General features: G+C 35.2%; 1 long non-coding RNA gene across 2 annotated transcripts; it reads left to right on the top strand.

Annotated features, from left to right (window-relative positions):
* Positions 1-4933: 4933 nt before the first annotated feature.
* On the top strand, positions 4934-19212 carry LOC112941070 (uncharacterized). Of its 2 annotated transcripts, XR_003245988.2 has the most exons (3): positions 4934-5168; positions 7053-7112; positions 18958-19212. It is a non-coding gene; the product is annotated as an uncharacterized lncRNA (long non-coding RNA). The 2 variants fall into 2 exon arrangements; XR_011219978.1 differs by lacking the exons at positions 4934-5168; positions 7053-7112 and adding an exon at positions 9910-11943.

The following is a 19212-nucleotide window of genomic DNA, read 5'->3' as shown; positions in this document are numbered from 1 at the left end:
TTAGGAAAGTACAGAAACACATGTTCAACACATGTGATAACCGGCCAAGAGACAAGCCTAATCGAATTCGGTTAAGGTGGTTAGGGCTAGGCGCACATGTGGGGGTCAAGTCATGTGGGGCTGAGCTTCCTAACTAACTCTAGGCTCTAACAAACTTACATAACTAGCTAACTAACCTAGGACTAATCGAAATTAACTAACTAGTGCACCCCGAAACACTAAGACCTAACCGGGCGACACTATCCTAGTAACTAACTCAAGAAACATCCTAGTACCTAACCTAGGATGGTCCAAAGGAGTTGATTATGGTCCTAATTACTTAGGGGTACTTTAGTAGTTACCCTAAGTCACTTAACTAATTAAATTAGCAACTTAATTAATTAATTAAAAATCATGGACTTAGCTGAAACCCTTAGAAAATTTCCAGATTTGGCTAAGTCAAATGTTCTCCCATTTTTAGTTAATTTAAGAGGGGCCTTTTGGTAATTAGCTAATTGATTTATTTAATTAACTTAGTTAGCTTAAGTTGAATTAGTCAATATCAGTTCCTAAGACTTATACTCAAGTTTAACCACTAGAAACTCACGACTCAAAACAGTGAACAAACGTGAGAAAAACAGAAAATCTCTCGATTCTCCTTAGGCAATTTAAAGGCAATTCTTCAAGGTATTCGTTAAAAGTGCAAGATGATCTTCGTAGATTCAATTCTACAGTAACGTATGAGGTTTCTCTCTTGGTTTCCTTTCCCCAAGAGGCGTTTCAAACATTTTGTATTCAAGAACCAAAACTAGGGTTGTTCCCAATGAAACTTTCGAATGTTCATCTCCCTAGTTCTCCCTATTTCTGATTCTAGTAGTATGTGTAATGCAAAATCTCGAGCATGTTGTTGGTATGTGGTGCTAAGTGATCATTATGTTTAGGTTTCTATGATTTAATAATGTCAAATGGGACCTATATGTTAGATCCGTATGATTAATGCCTAATTGTGTTCGAGAAGATGAAACTGTTATAAATCGTTTATGAAATTCAGTTTATTGTTAAAAAGAATGAAGTTTTCAAATTTAGCTTAGCCAAACTAAGCACTGAATTATTCGTATGATCTAATCAAAACAAATGTTAAAAGTTGGCTTTCTTAAAATGATGAGATCATTATAGTACATACATGAAGTTAACTGAAGAAAGTTTCCATGATAATATCATGACAATGTTTAGTGAAAGATTGGCTTATGCCAATAAATTGGCTTACAAAATTATTTCCAAAATATGATATAAAGTTATCTAATGACTAAATCATACCAATCTTACATGGCCAATATAAATTAGGATGTTTCTTGTAAGGCCAAATACATGTTAATGATTGACTTGACAAGATGTAACTCAATGAACTCATAACCCAGGGTATGCCAATGATTGGGACAAGTCCAAACATACCCTATCTAAATGAAATTGTGAATATTAGCAAAGAGTCTCCGTAACTTTCATAAATAATGGTACAAGACTACCAAAGACATTGAACAAGATAAGGTGAGTAATGACATAACTAAAAGCTTATGAGTTATTAAACTTACCAGAATGGGGTGTTAAAAGAAGTGAGACAAGTCTCACTTGCACCTAAACGATTATGATAAAGATACTCACATAAGAGGGTGTTAGAATTCATGAGACAAGTCTCACCCACAGCATAATAATAATGTAAGACTTAAGTTCAAATTCATCAAGTAAAGAAAGAGATGACAGGTCATATAAGCATACCTAATATTAGAAGCAAGCTTCCATAATAATAAGAAATTGAGCAAATCACTGATAGACTAGCAATGATCTTGTGCAAGCACATATAAGCCTCATGAGATGAGTCTACCACCAAGGTGGATAAGTAGTCTTTGAAATCTCCTAGTCTTTGAACTATGTTGACAGCATAGGAACTAGCCAGTGGATTCCACCTAAGAGAGCTAGGTAGTATTCGTTTTCACTTTAGCAAGTGAACCACCCCTTTCCAGTGTGGGGCAGACACTGGATTTCATATTTAGATCACATGATCTATGTCGGTTAATGCTCAAAGAAAGTATTCAATTTCACTTTAACCGTGAATCACCTCTTTTCGGTGTGGGGAAGACACTGGACTTGGTTTCACTTTATTCGGTGAAGCACCCTTTTTAATGTGGGGCAGACATTGGATTTCATGTTAACTCACATGATCTAGGTTCACTTTTATCAGTGAACCACCACTTTTCAGTGTGGGGCAGACACTGGATTTCATGTTAGCTCACATGATCTTAATGCTAAAGAATTCTTTAAGAAAGTAAGAAACAAAGAAAAAGAAATGTAAGTACAAAGTGAACTAAGAACACAAGAGCTTAAGAATATCAATCATCAGTGTTTGATAAAAATGAATTTTTAACATGGCATACCCAATAAAGATTGGCTTGTAATGACTTCTTATATTATATTAATGATCAAATAATGGGCATATCTAATAATAATAATATATGTGCCCGAGCAACTTTGTACTATCCAAAATGATTAAATAATGGGCATAGCCAATAAAGATTGGCATATAAAGATTTCATGCCCAATTTAACAAGAATGGAAAGAATAACTTGTGGTAAGGTTAGTCAAATCATTTCCTTGGTCTTTTGGATTACTTACTTGAGTCATTGTAGGTATGGGACTACAATGAATCATTGCACTTGTACGTAAAATATAGGATCAAATTATATCATTGAACTACACAACAACAAGAAGAAAAAGAGTGAAAAATAAACTAAGACATAGAGAAGAAGCTCTCGGCCTAAGGGAGCAAAATTATTATGTTTTGTTTGAGTTGTTCTGAAATTTTGTTTATGATTCCAAGGTATTATTGTTCATATGAAAAATGAGTTGTGTGATTTAAATGCATGAAAACATGTCATATTCATAGCATGAATTACAAATAACGAATTAGAAAAGTATAGTAAATTCACTTTCTAGAAAGGGCATGTTGCTTTAGGAAGAGCTTTCCTTTATCATGCATAATCCTTATGTGTTTATTTGCATACACCCATACTTAGTACAAATGTGCACTAACCCATATATTGTTACTATTTTTATAGGCACAAGTCTGAGAGAAGATTGAAGATTCCTTGAAGCGGTTTGGATTAGCGATTTTGGTAGGTCCTCTTGAGTTTGAGGATGCCTACGTTTAGTATTCTAGCTTTAGTACATTAGACATAGCTAGTGGATGTTGTCCCTAGCATTTCATTTCAAGCATTTGTTCAAGCGTTTGTATTAAGGTCGTTTGGCAAACTACTATTATATTATAATTCTTCATTTCAATTATTTAATCTATTATAGATAGTTGTTTAGTTTGAGTCGTAGCATAACACTCTTATGCAGTAATTATATGAAGTCTACGTATACTTCATTAAGTTTTAAAATTTTTTAATTTTCCGCAAATTTAACTGTATGATTGTGATGAAAGTTAAGAAAAGGCTTGTCTGCGACCTCTGAGAGGTTAGCGACGCTGGTCGCGTTCGGATTCCAAATCCGGGTTTAACAAACTTGGTATGGAGCATGAGGTTAAATTACCTAGAAACGAATACTCAAAGCAACCACGATGCCTAGTTTCTAGCTTATGATTGTGAAGTGCTCCACAACCATGACTTAGAGACTAAGTGATGTTAGGAATCTTCCTTTCTTCTACTCTTTATCGTGTTGTGTAGAGCTTTGACATTTTGTGTCATTCTAGCATCTAAGTTACTTCTTGTGTATGCGTGAACACAAGAAGAACCGCAGGCAGGAGAGTTTGAGAAGCAGCTGCTGGGGGAAACCAAGCTCTTTCTAAAGTCCAGCTATTGGAGTGTGTGGTACGTGTGGTCATTTGCATGGAGGTGAGTGCATGGTAGGTTCTAATGCCTACAATGGGTGTAAATGAAGAGGAGAAGGCTAAGTTGGCTGAATACCAGCTCAAGGATGTGGCTAAGGTATGGTACAAGATGTGGGAAGATAGTTGAACACCAAGAGAAGTCCCCATCACTTGGGACATTCTCAAGACTGCACTCCTGGAGAGGTTTTTTTCAAGAGAGCAGAGAAAGGCTAAGGTACAGGAGTTCATTAACCTTTGTCGAGGAGGTTGATGGTTCATGCTTAAAAAGTTGAGGAGCGTCCCTTAAGGAAGAGGATGTAGCACCTCGTATTCTACGTGTACTAGTCTTATTTATATAATGCTTATTAACTGCCTTGTGGTATAGTTATGGATTCGGTTTTCATAGGCAACTAGTGGAAAAAGAACAGGTTTAAAGTGAATTGTCCATAGATTTTGATGCGAGCCAATTAAGTTGATGATGATGAAAGTATCTAAACTTGATATCATAAGGTGGTATTTGAGTCTAAAGTATAAAGTGACGTAGTGTATATAAGTTCTAAGTTATGTTTAAAGTTATTAAGATCTAGAAATGGAATAAAATATTGAGGTGCTTGCTTGACTTCACTAAGCTAGTAGGTGACAAGTAGGTGCATCACCTACTTTGACCTATTGACCAGACCAAGTAGGTACATCAACTACTAAGACTCTTTTGTCTATGTAATTGGGCCAAGTACATTTCACCCTTTTACATTAATTTAGCCCAAGTTGAATAGGAGTATGATGGGAAAATGGACAGCCAAGGCCCAATCTTCCAAAGCCCACAATAAATAATTTTAATAGAAAACTAGGTGCATCACCTACTTAAATGTGTGGACCAAATTATAGACACTTGTTGGCTGCAAATGAAGTATATGAAAGGTGGCAAAAGGGCCAATGTTCTTAAGTCCAAAAATTCCAAATGAAACGTCCAAGTAGGTGGGTCACCTACTTGACAAATTATGGCTCAAAATGAATGAGAAAGTCGGCCAAAGAAAGTCCTTTTAAAAGAGATTGATATCACTTTTTCAAGCTATTTTTACTTTGACAAAAAAATCTAATTTCTAGAGCTTTCTCTCTTCTCTCTCTTAGATTCATACAGCAGCATTAAATACCATTAGGGTTCTTCAATAATAGGCATTTCAATCTATTGGAAGGTATAATTTAAGACAAATTAAGGAGGACAACCTTTACGTTGAAGAATTCAAGTCTTAGCAATTTGTAGTTATGTCCAGCAAGGAAAGCTACTGCAATTTTCTCCCTCTTGTGCTTGAGTTAATTAGGACACTCGGTATGTGTTTGTGAGTTTGAAATTGTTACTGTTACATGGTGAATTTTAGGGAGGATGTTCTGGTGATTAGTGCATTTTGGGGTAGCTGCGGTGGGGATTCCTCTTTAAATTAAGTTATGAGCTTGTTTGAGATCTTTAAAAGTAATGTTAGCTCTTCAAGTGTTGGTGATCAGAAACCATGATTCATATTATGTATGTTATGATAAGGGATATGAACCGATTTGTGGGGAAGTTATGGATACGTTAAAGGACTTAAATATTGCAGGAGTTTTGGGGAGGACCTGATACGAAGGTTGTACAGTATATAGACGCAATTAAAGGAATAGGGAAGGAAAGAAAACACTGGCAAAATAGATTGCATCTTACCGCTTCGTTATTATTTAGGTGTGATCAAGTGGCTCAAATTGATTGATTAGCTACTAATACTAGTCTAACAACTTATTTTATTGTATATTAGTGATATGAAGAGAGGGTGCTTAAGTCATACGTTTTGAATTGTATAGCAAGGTACGTAAGGCTATTTGATTTCCTATTTATTTGGCATAAATCCAAAACATGCATTGCAAAAAGTAAGCTTCCTAAGTTCCCTTGGTATTGACTGGTCCATAGTTGCAGTTCCTACTCCCTAGAGCATTGAAGTGCGTACTGTAATATGAGTTTGTTACTAAATGTGCGTGTTTACTCTACCAAGTGTTAGCATGCAAGGTTTAAACTTTGTTCATTGCCAAATTACCCCTAGCACGTATTTCCATTATATAAGTCAAAGTGATCCTAGATTACACATGGTACATATGTTTATAGGATGTATATAGGATTTTCCCATATCTTGCCAACTTGCTTCAATTGATTATAGATATGTCATCTTGTCACACATTCATATGTTCCCTTTCTTCTTATTACCCCATTGTGTTAGACATTAATGTTATCTCACATGATTACTTCTTGCTCAATTGTATGTTTATGTGTACTTACTTGGAATATATATCTATCCTTAAGTTGAATATGCCATATTTCCCCCTTGGTTCCACATACATGAACATCTTGTATTTGTATCATATAGAGTTCAAATCTCTTGGCTGATTGTTACATCGTCTTCACTGGATGTGCTTCAATTTGTGATGTCAAAATGCTTACCGAGTCATATAAGATCCTAAGTACTACGTTCAAGTCACATTTGCGTCCCATGTCATTGTTATTATCGTAAGTCCATATTCATATGTCTTCTACTAGTGGTTCGTAGTTCTAAATCTAATAAGGATTATGACAACCAAAAAAATAATCACAAACAAGTTCTGAACATCAAAAAGAACAATCTAAAAAGAGTTATGATTATCTAATGAACAATACCAAAAGAGTTATGAACTGATAAACAACAATCTCAAAGATGAAAGAATCTAAGTGAAGTAATCAGTATGACTATGGGTGGTAGCTCATGGGTGAAATCCTAGCATGGGCCGATCCCGATTGCTATAGAAGGGTGGCATCTCAGGGGCGAAAGCCTAGCATGGGCCGCTCCCGGTTGGTATAGAAGGGTGGAAGCTCTGGATCGCAAGCCTAGCATGGGCCGATCCCAATTTGTAGAATTATGAGGACAGCATCCCAGGGGTTAAAATGCCTAGCATGGGTCATACTCTTCTACTGCTGCATAGCTGGTAATTTGTATCATATGTTGTATAAAGATTATAAAGTACATAAAAGTAAAGAAAAGAATGTAACATGCATGATTCCACAAGTACAAAGCAAAGGTTGTCTCTAATCCTTATATATTGGTATTTGGTTTCACTTGAGCTCTCATGTTACATATGGTTGTATTATGCCTTACATATTCAGTACATTCTTTCGTACTGATGTCCCTTATTTGGTATGCTGCATTTCATGCTGCAGGTACAAGTACTAAAGTAGTTGATTTTCCCAATAGAAGCACATTATACTCAGCGGATGTTGGTAAGCTCCAGGTCGATTCGAGGCTTTGCCAAGTCTACTATGCGTATTTTCATTATGGTACCATCATGAATTCTAGTATAGTCTTTGTAGACATTGTAAAGTTATCATTTGTATTCATAGTTTCACTTGTCACATATAGCGGTTCAGTTATTCAAAATGTGTTGTATATGAAGCTTCATCACTAATCTGCATAGTAGTTTACTTTCTCATCATAGACTACTTGTAAATCATGTGTACATAAGGTACTTGTCTGTCTCACCTAGGGTTGGGGGCTGAAAAAAGTGGTATCAGAGCAGTTCGTCCTAGGGGGTCTACAAAGTCGTGTCCAGTAGAGCCTTAGTTATGAATGTGTTGCGCGCCAAATTTATAACCAGTGGGCTATTTGGACATTTAGAAAATGTTACCTTCCTTCACAATCTTATTTGTGGACATTTAGGAAATGTTGCGCGCCAAATTTAAGGTTAACGGTTGTTAAAGTGTTAGCATGTAACATACAGAAAGGACCTCAAGTTACCTAAAGTTTGACTAGATTGAGCTCATTTTTTTCGTGCATCTCACTCCACAAGGTATGTTGGCTTTTATGTTATTTGCAATTAAAGTTGCATTTGTACCATTTGCATCATGTTGGTTCAAAATGATTTGTTACCTAGTTAAATATATTTGTTGTAGCATTTCCAGACACATCATCTTAGGAGGATGTAACCAGCTCTTGAGTTCTATATTTCCTCCATGCTTATAGGATTTATTCCTATAGAGGACACTTGTTCTTAGTCTTTGATATACATAAAATTTTCAGCATTACACAAGTTCTCGAAATTGATGTAGTCAAACCAGTTTCTTTTAGTTCAAAGAAGCTAGTGGCACAATTTTATAGGTGGATGTATCAGTGCAACAGTTTTACAACCGATACCCCTGATTGGCTGACAAAGCTTACTCTCACCGTATGTCCTCCTGAGTATGTTAATGTTTGGCATTTCTATGGTATTGGCCAACAGCTCTGAACACGTACTAATAACATTTATATTCTTTTCATGATTATAAAACTTAGGGATAAGAGTGTCAATTGTTGCAAATGATATATGTGTGGTGGTTCCTTTAATGATATATGTGTTGCTATAAAGAATTAATATGTGCCTAACGGGTAAGGATAATGACAAGAAAGTTAATTGGTTAGAAAAAAGTTATGATTAGTTGGTTGAACATAATGGAATCTAGTAAATGAAGCTGCTAGTTTTGATAAAATTTGTTAGAAGGGAAGCTTGTGAGAATGAAACTTAAATTACACAGGCCGAATATGTACAACCAACTTCTCATTAGAAAGAGATAAAATATGTCAAATTGCCTAAACATAGGAATAGGTGTGATATGAGGATGCATAGAGGAGTGAGATAGAAGGTTATGAGAGAGTGATTGCTAAAGTGTATACGGTAAGAAAATGTTATCAACTCTTCAACGCTAACAAGTTATAATGGCACACTGGGAACACTTTTGTGAACCTTTGTCACACAGAGAAGTCAATTTAATATCGATTCAAGTTTTGATATTTAGTCTTGATAACAACAAGAAAAAAGGAGGTGAATTTAATGTTACCTAGATAGAAGATGGACCTAATTCATCCACATCATTAGTACAAATAGAAGAAAAACATTATACATATGTATAGACTTCCATCAAATTTAATAGAGATATTACCGGTTTCATTTTATATATGCCTACAGTAACTCAACAGTCCTTGTCCAGTTAAGGGAAATGAAAAAAATTAATCATATGCATATTTCTAGTTGTTCTTATTTGGTATCTTGCATGGGAAAAGAGTCGGAGCACCCTCGCTTATTATGAAAAAAGGGAAGAAATCTTTTAGTATGGTCAGACCTATCTAGTTAAGCCCAAATAGGCTAACTCTAAGATGTTATGAATCATGATATAAAATTTATAGGTACTTGACAATTACATGTTATTAGAGTTCATATTTCATGATGCGTTCAAGCTTCACTATTTATTTATTTTTCTGACCTTCAAAAGGCATCAGGCATTGAGTGTGATATAACACAAGCTAGTAATGAAGGCAAAATTGACCTTGGCCTCCTACTCTAAAAGATGAACTATTTTTTTGAGGAAAATCTTTTATAATCTTGACTGTACTATTTATATTGACCTAGACGGAAGCCCAGTCCCAATAGCAGAACAATAATAAGAATTCTTAGGAGATTTGAGAGGGTAGATGTGATATCAATTCTATGTGTTTTGAGGCGAGTTAGGAATATAAGCAAAACTATACCACCTATAACTTAAACGCTTAAGACAACGTGTTTACCTTAGTACAGTAGAGTGGTTCTATAATATATATCGTAGTTTCCAAAGGTGATTTGTTATATAATTACATGTTGTATATTCAATAACTTATCTATTCGTATTTCATTTTCCCTTTGTGGATTGTCTTCTCATAGGTACCTAATATCATGGAATGCTTACATGCAAGAGTTATCTGCTTCAGATCACCCTTGTTTATTGATGTTTTCATAGGAACTTTTCAATACATGTTATCTATTAAACTGATTACTTCCCACATGCCACTTGTACATATTGTACGGGTAATGCATGCTAATTAATCATATGACCATTTCTATATATTTTGCATACCAAGGAGCCTACTTGCTTAAATATTTAAGGACTTATAGCTTTTCTGACCATGTGTTATGTGCTCACTTGATCATATTTCATATATGTTCTCACTGACATGTTAGTCCACCTATCCATGCAATACAATGCACTTGCTCAATATGATTTGTATTTCGTACTTAATTTTCTGTAATGTCTACATGTCATATCTACTATATGTCTTAGCGTATGTACTCGTGCATCATGTGATCATCTAGTCCATTCCTACATTCCCTATAGTTCATTCGCTCACACGCTACCCTATAACTCATATGCACGCGTACACCGTGTATTTTTATAGCTTAATGCTCGTATACCTTGCACTCTCCCTTTTGGCCTAGTCTACCTATGTGTCATGCCCAATGTGACTTATTCATCCGTATACTATGCCCCTCTCCATGCTTATTGATTTGAGTTTTGAACACTTTGGGAATATTTTTTTGTATCATTATGTAGTGATGATTTTGACCAGAAAAGGTTGGGTATATATGAAAATTTATTCAACCATAGATAAATAACTTAGCATAATACTCTATTGGCATGAGCGGCATAAAACTAGATTTATATTAACAACTATGCGATTTTAAGGACTCACCTCTGATAAGCGTCATGAAATAAAAGAGAAAAGAAAGTATTGCCCCGATAGCCTATGATTGTATGTGTCCATTCATATACAAAAAAGAATTGGGAGATACTAAAGTTATTCTTAATTGTTAAGGCTCGGAAGCTAAGCTCAAAATGTGTAACCATAAGTATTAGGGAAGGAATAGAATATAACATAAGATACTTCAGAATAGAACATGGTAGAGAGATACTAAGTAACCCTCCTCATTCTAAACATCAACATAAGGCTCTGAGATCATGTGGTCCCCTTATATGATCATGAATCCCACAAGAATTTGTTCATTTGTTGTGTCATTTGCGTGTCTTATATTTAGGTATATTACAATCCTTATTTGTATGAGTCCTACTTGTATATCTTTAGTGAATTACATGGTAAAGAAGGGTTTTAATTTTCATACTACTATTTCATGAATCATATCTATCGAGACGTCGTGCTAGATTTGTCAATACATATTTTAGGTTAGTCTATGGATTTTAGATAGTCCTTCCTATTTATAATGGGGATTATCGCAAATCTCTATATGAAATTCAAATATTAACTGAACTACTAGGTGCACCTATCATTCGAGGAAGAATGATCATAAGAGCGGGAGGATGTAACACCCCGTATTCTATGTGTACTAGTCTTATTTATATAATGCTTATTAACTGCTTGTGGTATAGTTATGGATTCAGTTTCATAGGCAACTGGTGGAAATAGAATAGGTTTTAAGTCAACTGTCCATAGATTTTGATGCGAACCAATTAACTTGATTTCGATGGAATTATTTCAACTTGAGATCATAAGGTGGTATTTGAGTCTAAAATATAAAATGACGTAGTGCATATATGTTCTAAGGTTAAAGTTATTAAGGTCTAGAAATGGAATAAGATATTGAGGTTCTTGCTTGACTTCTCTAAGCTAGTAGGTGACAAGTAGGTGCATCACCTACTTTGACTTATTGACCAGACCAAGTAGGTGCATCAACTACTAAAACTCTTTTGACTATGTAATTGGGCCAAGTACATTTCACCCATTTACATTAATTTAGCCCAAGTTGAATAGAAGAATAATGGGAAAATGGACAGCCAAGGCCCAATCTTCTAAAGACCACAAGAAATAATTTTAATACAAAACTAGGTGCATCACCTACTTAAATGTGTGGCCCAAATTATAGACACTTGTTTGCTGCAAATGAAGTATATGAAAGGTGGCAAAAGGGCCAATGTTCTTAAGTCCAAAAATTCCAAATCAAAAGTACAAGTAGGTGGTCACCTACTTGACAAATTATGGACCAAAATGAGTGAGAAAGTAGGCCAAAGCAGGTCCCTTTAAAAGAGATTGATGTCAGCTTTTTCCAACCATTTTTACTTTGACAAAAAAAATATGATTTCTTGAGCTTTCTCTATTCTCTCTCTTAGATTCATTCAATATCCGTTAAATACCATTAGGGTTCTTGAATAATAGGCATTTCAATCTACTGGAAGGTATAATTTAAGACAAATTAAGGAGGACAACCTTTACCTTGAAGAATTCAAGTCTTAGCAAGTGGTAGTTATGTCCAGCAAGGTAAGCTACTGCAATTTTCTCCCTCTTGTGCTAGAGTTAATAAGGACACTTGGTATGTGTAACTGAGTTGGAAATTGTTACTTCTACATGGTGAATTTTGGGTAGGATGTTCTGGTGATTAGTGCATGTTGGGGCAGCTATGGTGGAGAGTCCTCTTTAGATTAAGCTATGAGCTTGTTTGAGCACTTTAAAAGTAATGTTAGCTCTTCAAGTGCTGGTAATCACAAATCATAATTCATATAGCTTCTATTACATTAGTATTTTCAAAGATTGTTTTATGTATGTTATGATAAGGGATATGACTGGATGTGCGGGGAAGTTATGGAGATGTTAAAGGACTTAAATATTGCGAGGAGTTTTGGGGAGGACCTTATATGAAGGTTGTATAGTACATAGACGCAATTAAAGGGATAGGGAAGGAAAGAAAACACTGGCTAGATAGATTACAGCTTACTGCTTCGTTATTATTTAGGTGTGATCAAGTGGCTCAAATTGATTGATTAGCTACTAATACTAGTCTAACAACTTATTTTATTGTTTATTAGTGATATGAAGAGAGGGTGCTTAAGTCATACATTTTGAATTGTATAGCAAGGTATGTAAGGATATTTGATTTCTTATTTCTTTGGCATGAATCCAAAACATGCATTGCAAAAAATAAGCTTCCTAAGTGCCCTTGGTAGTGAATGATCCATAGTTGCATCTCCTACTCCCTAGAGCATTGAAGTGAGTACCCTAATATGAGTTTGTTACTAAATGTGCATGTTTACTCTACCAAGTGTTAGCATGCAAGGTTTAAACTCATTGTCAAAGTATCCCTAGCAAATATTTTCATTATATAAGTCAAAGTGATCCTATATTACACATGTATGGAAGGGTGGCAGCTCAGGGGCGAAAGCCTAGCATGGGCTGATCCCGATTTGTATGGAAGGGTGGCAGCTCAGAGGCGAAAGCCTAGAAGGGGCTGATCCAAATTTGTAGAATTATGAGGACATCATCCTAGGGGTTAAAATGCCTAGCATGGGTCATCCTCTTCTACCGCTTAATATCTGGTCATTTGTATCATATGTTGTATAAAGATTATAATGTACAGAAAAGTAAAGAAAAAATGTAACATGCACGATTCCACAAGTACAAAGCAAAGGTTGTCTCTAATCCTTATCTATTGGTATTTGGTTTCACTTGAGCTTTCATGTTACATGTGGTTGTATTATGCCTTACATATTCAGTACATTCTTTCGTACTGACGTCCCATATTGGGGACCCGGCATTTCATGTTGTAGGTACAAGTACTCAACTAGTTGATTTTCCAAATAGAAGCACATTATACTTAGAGGATGGTGGTGAGATCCAGGTTGATTCGAGGCTTTCCCGAGTGTTTACTATGCGTATTTTCATAGTGGTTCCATCACGGATTTTAGTAGAGGATTTGTAGACATTGTAAAGTTTCAGAGTTTCACTTGTCACATATATCGGTTCAGCTAGTCAAAATGTGTTGTATATGAAGCTTCATCAGTAATTTGCATAGTAGTTTACTTTCTCATCATAGATTACTTGTAAAGGATGTGTTCATATGGTACTTGTCTGCCTCCCCTACGGTTGGGGGGCTGGTAGAGGAATAGGGAAGCTAAGAAGGCAAAGTCTTTTGAAGGTAGCTCTTCTAAGAGTAGGCTTGATGTTCAAGACAAGCCTAAGTTTAATAAGAGAGTTTCAAATAAGGTTCCTTCTAATTTCTCCAAAAAATTTTATGATAAAGGTTCTAATCCTAAACGTCAAGAGGGGAGATATGTTGATCAACTAAAAAAGAGACCAACTTGTGGTAATTATGGTAAGAAACGTGGGTGAATGTTTTATTGGGACTAATAGTTGTTATGGTTGTGGCAAAGGTGGTCATATGGTGAAAGATTGTCCTAATGTTAGAAGTCAAGGTAAGGGTAATAGCCAAACTCAACCAAGCGGTCCTAGTTTTGAAGCTCCAAATAGGAACCATTTTTATGCACTCAAGGCTAGGGGTGAACAAGAAAGCTCTCCCGACGTTGTGAGAATATGTTACAAGTTTTATCTGTAAATGTCTGCATTGCTTGATCCAGGTGCTACTCTTTCTTTTGTTACACCTTTGGTAGCTAGGAAGTTTGATGTACTTCACGATTTTTTTGATTGAAACCTTTTCGGTTTGTACCCCAATGAGTGACTCTGTAGTTGCAAAAAGAGTCTATAGGAAATGCCCTGTCATGCTGCCAAATAGATTTACTCTTGCTAATTCAATAGAACTTGACATGTTTGATTTTGATATCACCTTGGGTATGGATGGGCTTCAAAATTGTTTTGCTTCCATAGATTGTAGAACAAGGGTAGTGAAATTTCAAATCCCTAATGAACCCATTTTAGAGTGGAAAGGGGGAAATTATATGTCAAGGGGTCAAATCATTTCTTGTTTGAAGTCTTGTAAGATGATAGACAAGGGTTTTTAAACCATGTGATGAGAATTAAGGACCTAGAATGTGAAATTCCTTCTATTAAGTTAGTTCCTATAGTGAGAAGAATCCCATGGTTCTCGCTATTCTATACATCCGGGCGCCACCAAAATGTATCATGACCTTAGAAAGGGAAGTTGAGTTCAAGGTATATAGGTCCTTATGAGATCTTACAACGAGTGGGGAGTATTGCCTATGAACTGAAATTACCAAATGACTTGGCTTCTGTTCCTCCAGTGTTTCATGTTTCGATGCTTAAAAGGTGTCTATTTTATCCATCATCCATTCTGCTTTTTGAGGGGTTAGGAGTCGATGAGAACCTTTCTTATGAAGAGGTTCCAGTTGAAATTTTAGATCACCAAGTGAAGCAGTGGAGGAACAAGAAGGTTTCCACCGTAAAGGTGGTATAGAGGAACCACCTTGTTAAGGGAGTAATATAGGAGGCCGAGGCTGATATGAGATCCTGTTAACCTCACTTGTTCAGTTCTTGAGGTTAGATATACTCTTCCTAATTCTGATTATGTTTATGAAACTCTAAATTTTAGTGCATTAGTCGGTTTTGGTGTTTTAAGTCCATAACAGTGTGTTTTATACTTGCACTATATGAGTTATTATGAGTTGATGCTTCCATTCATTTTGCTGTTTTCGTATAGTGTTGACATGATTTTTGTGTCACATGAGTTGTGATGTGCATTAAGTTAAAGTAAGATTGAGAAGGAAGTTCCTCAATCTCATATATAAAGCTTCAGATAAGCTTTCAGTGATGTGCATCATCCAGAGTAAGTTGTGAATCATATATTCACAAAGAGTAAAGTTTCAAATATGTGATATGTTTTTCGAAAATACCCTCTTTGATTCAAATGATGTGTAGTGTCATTCGGAGACGAATGTTCCTAAAGAAAGATAATATAACATTCTAGAAAATGTACATGTCTAGTGAAGATCCTAGTAAATTTTTAAGAATGTGTATTGGGTACATAGGCATCCCAATGCCCAATATTGAGAAATATTGGGCATATTATAGAATATTAGCTTAAGGGTGTTAGCCAATTTCTGTGTATACACAAGTATTTAAAATATTATCCAAGCTTGTTTAAGAATTGTACCTAGAATGAATACCCTATGCTAAAATTGTTGATTCTCAACTTAACACATTATGTACTAGGCATCCAAGTGTCAAGCCTAGGTACCATAGCACATGACCACTTAAAATGATCATGTAGATTAAGAAGTGCCCAAGGACATAGTTAGGATCCTTGGGACAATAAGTAAACATTCCAAATGAACCTTCCATAATAGTTAGTTAGGAAAGTACAGCAACACATGTTCAACACATGTGCAAGCACATGTGATAGCCGTCCAAGAGACAAGCCCAATCGAATTTGGTTAAGGTGGTTAGGGCTAGGTGCACATGTGGGGGTCAATTCATGTGGGGATGAGCTTCCTAACTAACTCTAGGCTCTAACAAACTTACCTAACTAGATAACTAACCTAGGACTAATCGAAATTAACTAACTAGTGCACCCCGAAACCCTAAGACATAATCGGGTGACACTAGCCTAGTAACTAACTCAAGAAACATCCTAGTACCTAACCTAGGATGGTCCAAAGCAGTTGATTACGGTCTTAATTACTTAGGGGTACTTTAATAATTACCCTAAGTAACTTAATTAATTAAATTATCAACTTAATTAATTAATTAAAAATCATGGACTTAGCCAAAACCCTTAGAAAATTCCAGATTTGGCTAAGTCAAATGTTCTCCTATTTTTAGTCAATTTAGGAGGGGCGTTTTGGTAATTAACGAATTGATTTATTTAATTAACTTAATTAGCTTAAGTTGAATTAGTCAATATCAGTTCCTAAGACTTATACTCATGTTTAACCAATAGAAACTCATGACTTAAAACAGTGAACAAACGTGAGAAAAACAGAAAATCTCTCGATTCTCCTAAGGCAATTTCAAGGCAATTCTTCAAGGTATTCGTTAAAAGTGCAAGATGATCTTCGTAGATTCAATTCTACAGTAACGTATGGGTTTTCTCTCTTGGTTTACTTTCCCCAAGAGGCTTTTCAAACATTTTGTATTCAAGAAACCAAACTATGGTTGTTCCCGATGAAAGTTTTGAATGTTCATCTCCCTTTCTCCCTATTTCTGATTCTAGTAGTATGTGTAATGCAAAATCTCGAGCATGTTGTTAGTATGTGGTGCTAACTGATCATTATGTGTAGGTTTCTATGATTTAATAATGTCAAATGGGACCTATAGGTTAGATCCGTATGATTAATGCCTAATTGTGTTCGAGAAGATGAAATTGTTATAAGTCGTTTATGAAATTCAGTTTATTGTTAAAAAGAATGAAGTTTTCGATTTTAGCTTAGCCAAACTAAGCACTGAATTATTCGTATAATCTAATCAAAACAAATGTTAAAAGTTGGCTTTCTTAAAATGATGAGATCATTATAGTACATACATGAAGTTAACTGAAGAAAGCTTCCATGATAATATCATGACAATGTTTAGTGAAAGTTTGTCTTATGCCAATAAATTGGCTTACAAAATTATTTCCAAAATATGATATAAAGTTATCTAATGACTAAATCATACCAATCTTACATGGCCAATATAAATTATGATGTATCTTGTAAGGCCAAATACATGTTAATGATTGACTTGACAAAATGTAACTCAATGAACTCATAACCCAGGGTATGCCAATGATTGGGACAAGTCCAAACATACCCTATCTAAATGAAATTGTGAAAATCAGCAAAGAGTCTCCGTAACTTTCATAAATAACGGTACAAGACTACCAAAGACATTGAACAAGATAAGCTGAGTAATGACATAACTAAAAGCTTATGAGTTATTAAACTTACCAGAATGGGGTGTTAAAAGAAGTGAGACAAGTCTCACTTGCACCTAAACGATTATGATAAAGATACTCACATAAGAGGGTGTTAGAATTCATGAGACAATTCTCACCCACAGCATAATGATAATGTAAGACTTAAGTTCACATTCATCAAGTAAAGAAAGGAGTGATGAGTCATCCATTGAGCTATGTTAAAGATAGTCACATAAGAGGGTGTTAGAAATTGTGAGACAAGTCTCATTAACACCATGGTGATAATGTAAGGTTTATGTTCACATTCATCAAGTAAAGAAAGAGATGACAGGTCATCCATTGAGTTAAGCATACCTAATATTAGAAGCAAGCTTCCATAATAATAAGAAATTGAGAAAATCACCGATAGACTAGCAATGATCTTGTGCAAGCACATATAAGCCTCATGAGATGAGGCTACCACCAAGGTGGATAAGTAGTCTTCGAAATCTCCTAGTCTTTGAACTATGTTGAGAGCATAGAACTAGCCGGTGGATTCCACCTAAGAGAGATATGTAGTGTTCATTTTCACTTTGGCAGGTGAAACACCCCTTTTCAGTGTGGGGAAGACACTGGATTTCATGTTTATCTCACATGATCTATTTCGGTTAATGCTCAAAGAATGTATTCAATTTCACTTTAGCCGTGAATCACCTCTTTTCGGTGTGGGGAAGACACTGACTTGGTTTCACTTTATCCGGTGAACCACCCCTTTTTAGTGTGGGGCAGACACTGGATTTCATGTTAACTCACATGATCTAGGTTCACTTTTATAGGTGAACCACCACTTTTCAGTGTGGGGAAGACACTGGATTTCATGTTAGCTCACATGATCTTAATGCTAAAGAATTCTTTAAGAAAGTAAGAAACAAAGAAAAAGAAATGTAAGTACAAAGTGAACTAAGAAAGCAAGAGCTTAAGAATATCAATCATCAGTGTTTGATAAAAATGAAGTTTTAACATGGCATACCCAATAAAGATTGGCTTATAATGACTTCTTATATTATGTTAATGATCAAATAATGGGCATATCCAATAATAAGAATATATGTGTCCGAGCAACTTTGTATTATCCAAAATGATTAAATAATGGGCATAGCCAATAAAGATTGGGTTATGAAGATTTCATGCCCAATTTAACAAGAATGAAAAAAATAACTTGTGGTAAGGTTAGTCAAATCATTTCCTTGGTCTTTTGGATTACTTACTTGATTCATTGTAGGTATGGGACTACAATGAATCATTGCACTTGTAAGTAAAACATAGGATCAAATGAGATCATTGAACTAAACAAAAAGAAGAAGGCAAAATACTGAAAAATAAATTAAGGCATGGAGAAGAATCTCTCGGCCTTAGGGAGCAAAGTTGTTAAGTTTTTGTTTGAGTTGTTCTAAAACTATGTTCATGATTCCAACGTCTTATGTTCATATAGAAAATGAGTTGTGTGCTTTAAATGAATGAAAACATGTCATATTCATAGCATGAATTACAAATAATGAATTAGAAAAGTATAGTGAATTCACTTTTTAGAAATGGCATGTTACTATAGGAAGAGCTTTCATTGGTCATGCATAGTCTTTATGTGTTTATGTGCGTACACCCATACTTATTACAAATGTGTTCTAACCCATATACTATTACTATTTTTATAGGTGCAGGTCCGAGAGATGATTGATGATTCGTTGAAGTGGTTTGGATTAGCGATCTCCAGACTTTGGTAGGTCCTCTTGAGTTCGAGGATGTCTACGTTTATTATTCTAGCTTTAGTACATTAGACATAGCTAGTGGATGTTTTCCCTAGCGTTTCATTTCAAGCGTTTGTATTAATGTTGTTTGGAAAACTATTATTATATTATGAATTCTTCATTTCAATTGTTTAATCTATTATAGATGGTTGTTTAGTTTGA

The sequence above is a fragment of the Solanum lycopersicum genome, chromosome 3 (assembly GCF_036512215.1).
Source record: "Solanum lycopersicum chromosome 3, SLM_r2.1".
In the NCBI taxonomy this organism is placed as follows: domain Eukaryota; kingdom Viridiplantae; phylum Streptophyta; class Magnoliopsida; order Solanales; family Solanaceae; genus Solanum; species Solanum lycopersicum.
The sequence above is the reverse complement of the archived record's forward strand: the minus strand, read 5'-3'. Positions and strand labels throughout refer to the sequence as shown.